We start from the raw sequence: 4,710 nt of genomic DNA on the forward strand, positions 1-4,710 counted from the left end.
TGAGGAAGGAGGATTGCTTGAGCCCAGGAGTTTGAGACCAGCCTGGGCTACATAGTGAGACCCCATCTCTACAAAAGTTTAGAAAAAGAAATTAGCTGAGCATGGTGGCTCACTCCTGTAGTCCCAGCTCCTCAGGAGGCTGAGGCAGGAGGATTGCTTGAGTCCAGGAGTTCCAGACTGCAGTGAGCCATGATCATACCACTGTACTCCAGACTGGGTGGCAGAGTGAGATTCTGTGTCCACAAAACAAAACAGAACAAAACAATTTGGTTTTAAAAATTACTATACATATAATAAAATGCAAAAAATTAAATGTACAGTTTGATGGGTTTTAACAAATACATACACCCATGTAACCACTACTAAATCAAGATGTGAAACATTTCTAGGACTCAAGAAAGTTATCTCATACCCCTTTGTAGCAATCACCCCAATCTTCCAGAGTGACCACCACTCTTTTTTTTTTTTTCAGCTGAGTTAGTCTCTTTTTATTCTCTTGATAATCTCTTCCAAAGTTAACTACTTCCATTGTAGGTGAGGAAATGTATAAGACTTCATTTCAAATGTTGGCACTGCCATAAGCATGGTCTTTCCTTTTACTGCAACTCAGAATTAAAACTTTAGATTCTTGGTTTTTTTATATTCCAGTCCTAGAAGTAATTTCCACTGAAGAAGTTATCTGACGACAGTCTTATTTTTCTAGTAGTGCCTTATAACCCGGCTCTAGCTTCTCCAGGAACACTACAGATGTATTTAGCTTAAATATATATTAAACTAAAAAGTACTCTCTGAAATGAGTTTAAATGCATTTTCTTTTTAGACAACCTACATGACACGTTTTTCCTAAAGACAATGCCTCCACTCCAAGTAAGTCACAGTCAAAGTAAATGAAGAGCTCAAGATGACATCAGTTCCATTTGTCATAAGTCCTGGTGTTATGTGGATGACAAAAAGCAGCTAGTTTTGATGACAGGTGATAAATTCAAAGTAATTGCCAAATTACTAGTTAATAATTTTTCATTTCCAAATCATCCTTAAAGAAAAGCATATGTAGGATCACAGTGTCCTCACGGTAGTCCAGTAGAGCAACAACGCTGTCAAGATTCTTGTTTTCACCAGTAAAGAACTGGTAGATTTTGAAATTGCAAGGATGTGCTTGATTTGTTCAGCAACCCCTTTCATGAAAGGTTTTACTCTTTCTGATCTCTGTTCTTCATGTTTGCCTTTGATTGATTTGATTTCATGTAATATGTTATGCATTTCTTACAGTCTTCTTTTGTGAAGCTTGTTTCCTGTAAGTGATAGTGCATGACATCAACACCAGTGATAACTGTGCTTTGGGTTTCTTCACCCTCGGGGACTTCAGTAGAGGCGTTTCTACCAATGAGCGAGCCATCAATGTTATCCTCTGTCCTACTGACTATCTTCCCCTCCACCTCCAGGCACGGCCCTTTTGTGATCTCCTGGTTCTTGTAAATCTCACTGTGGCTGATGAGGTCTGGATAGATAATCATGATGGTGGCTGAAGAGAGACAATGGTGGTGCTAGGTTACCAGTGGCGTGGAGCTCAGAGCTAATGCAGAGCAGCTGGAGCAGTGCTGAGGTAAGTGGGAGAGCGGGGAGAAAAGTCCGGGTAACCATCATTTTGATGTGTATCACTGCAGCTAAATTTTGTCTTTTTTAGTCACTTATATGCATGGGAACATCCAGTTAGTAGTCTTTTGTGTCTGGCTTTCTTAACATAAAATATTTTTGTTATTCATCCATGTTGAATGTTCAAATAGTTTGTAATTTTCGTTAATGTGTAGTCTTCCGGTGTATGAATGCATACAGTTCATACATTATCTTCTTAATGGGCATTTGTGTTCGTTTCAGATTTTAGCTACTGTGAATAGAGACGTATGCAATTTTTGTCTAAGTCTTTCTTTAGACATATGTTTTTATTTCTCTTGGAGAAACAACTAAGAGTGGAATTGCTGGGTGATAGGTTAGGTATTTGTTTAACTTATATGAGACTTGCTAGATCTGTTTTCCAAAGTGGTTTATATGTTTTACACTCACACCAGAAATGTATGTGACTTCAAGCTACATTGCATTTCACTCATACTTGGGATTGCCATTCATTTTAACTTTTGTTGTCCTTGTGTGAAGTGCTTTTTTGTGGTTTAATTTGCAATTCCCAGATGACAAGTGAGGCTGAGCCATTTTTATGTTTTAATTGGCCATCATTATCTATTCTGCTAGGTTTCTAATAAGATGTACTGTGGATTTTTAAATGAAGGATGTGTGTTTTTTTTTGCTACTGAGTTGCAGTAATACTTTATATATACTGGATGCAACTTCTTGGTCAGATTTATGTATTATAAATATCTCCAAGTCTATGGTCTGCCTTTTTGTTTTTATAATAATGCCTTCTGAAGAGCAAAATGTTTTAACATTTATAGATATAGCATTTCAAGTTTTGCTTTTATGATTACTGCCTTTGTGTTCTGTTTAAGAAATCATTGCCTACCCCAAAATCATGATGGTATTGTCCTTTGCTTTCTTGTACAATGTTCATATTTTTAGTTTCTACATTTCTGTCCATGATCCCTCTCAATTTAATATTTGTGTATAGTGTGAAGCCTTGGGTTCAGTTTTTTAAAAATAAAGCCAGCCAGATCACCTATCACCATTTCATGAAAAAATACTCCTCTTTGCATTATTTTGGCATTATTCTCATTTCTGTTTAATGAACAGCTGCCAGTTTTATTATTACTATTTTTCTTTTCTTTTCTTTTTTAAAGATGGAGTCTCTCTCTGTCCCCCAGACTGGAGTGCAGTGGCACAATCTCAGCTCACTGCAACCTCCACCTCCCAGGTTCAAGCGATTCTCCTGCCTCGGTCTCCTGAGTAGCTGGGATTACAGGCATGTGCCACAATGCCAGGCTAATTTTTATATTTTTAGTAGAGATGGGGTTGCACCATGTTGGCCAGGCTGGTCTCGACCTCCTGACCTCAAGTTATCCACCCACCTGGGTCTCCCAAAGTGCTAGGATTACAGGCGTGTGCCACCGTGCCTGGCCGTATTATTACTATTTTTCTGATTGTGCCTTTTTATCCCTGATTGTTTTTGTTTTAGAAGTTTTACTGTGATCTTCTGAGATCTGAATTTCCTTGTACTTATTCTATTTTGGGTTCATAATACTCTTGAATTATGCTTTCTGTTTTTGGTTTATTGAGAAAGATTTTTGAGTATCATTTACTCAAATATTGCTTCCTCCCTATTATTCCTCACATAGCTTTGTAGGTTGCCAATTAAATATATGTCAGGAAGACATCCCCTGTTTCTCTAAAACTCTTTTCTAAATGTTCCACCTGCTTTTTTTCCTCTTTGTCACTGCATACATTTTTTTCACCTATCAGTTTAATGGTCCTCACTTCAGCTGTGTTTAACATGCCATTTTCCACATCCATTGGGTTAACTTCAGTTGTATTCTTCTCTAATTCTATAGTTCTATGTGTTTTTATAAATTTAAAATGTATGCTCAATTTTGTCACATTTTTCTTATATTTTTGAACATGTTATATCAGTTATTTAATTAATATTATATTACAAAAACTCAAAATATAGAACAACTGCAAGTTTATTGCACAGAATGTTCTTACAACCTTCACATAAATCCATCAATAATTTACATTTGGCCGCATTTGCTTTGGTGCTCTGTGTACGTGTGTGTGTGTGTGTGTGTGTGTGTGTGTGTGTGTGTGTGTGTGTGTGATTATTATTATTTATTTTGCTGAACCTTTTAAGAGTGCGTTGTGTGTATGACCCTCTATAGTGGATTGAATAGTGGATCTCCAAAATATATGTTCACCTAGAACCTCAGAATTATGACTTTATTTGGAGTTAGTTATTTGCAGATACAATTAAGATAAGGAGCTTGAAATGAGCCCTTAAAGTCAATGAAGGATGTGCTTATAAGAAACAGAAAAGGAGAAAATACAAAAACGCAGAAGGAAACCATGTGCAGTGGAGGTAGAGACTGTAATTATGGTGCAACAAACCAAAAGACACCAGGATACACCAGAAGCTGGAAGAGACAAGGAAGAAGTCTCCCATAGGGACACCAGGAGGATCATGGTCCTGCTGACATTTTGATTTCAGGCATCTGGCCTCCAAAACTGAGAGAATAAACTTGCATTGTTTTAAGCTGCCACCATATTTGTACAGTAGTCCTCCTTGCCTGTGGTTTCATTTTCTGTGGTGTCAGTTACCTCCTGCAGTCAATCATGGCTTGAAAATATTAGATGGGAAATTACAGAAATAACTCATAAGTTTTAAATTGAATGTCATACTGAGTATTGTGATGAAATCTCGACATCCCACTATATGCTGCACTGGAATCATCCATTTGTCTCGTGTAACTATAGCGTATAAGCTGCCCACCTTTCAGTCATTTAATAGCCAACTCAGTTATCAGATTGACTGTGGCAATATTGCAGTGCTTGTTTTCAAGTAACCCTTATTTTACTTAACAATGCCCCCAAAATGCAAGGGTAGTGAGGCTGGCATATTATAACTGTTTAATTTTATTATTGTAGTTGTTAATCTCTTACTGTGCCGAATTTATAAATTAAACTTTATTATAGGTATGTATGCCGAATTTATAAATTAAACTTTATTATAGGTATGTATGTATAAGAGAAAACATTGTATGTATAATATTT

At 36.8% G+C, this 4,710-nt stretch overlaps 1 pseudogene; it reads right to left on the bottom strand.

Moving 5' to 3' along the window:
- Window positions 1-1,006: 1,006 nt before the first annotated feature.
- LOC101126557 (translationally-controlled tumor protein-like) lies at window positions 1,007-1,596 on the bottom strand (annotated as a pseudogene).
- Window positions 1,597-4,710: the final 3,114 nt, after the last annotated feature.

This window comes from Gorilla gorilla, chromosome X (genome assembly GCF_029281585.2).
Source record: "Gorilla gorilla gorilla isolate KB3781 chromosome X, NHGRI_mGorGor1-v2.1_pri, whole genome shotgun sequence".
Taxonomy (NCBI): domain Eukaryota; kingdom Metazoa; phylum Chordata; class Mammalia; order Primates; family Hominidae; genus Gorilla; species Gorilla gorilla.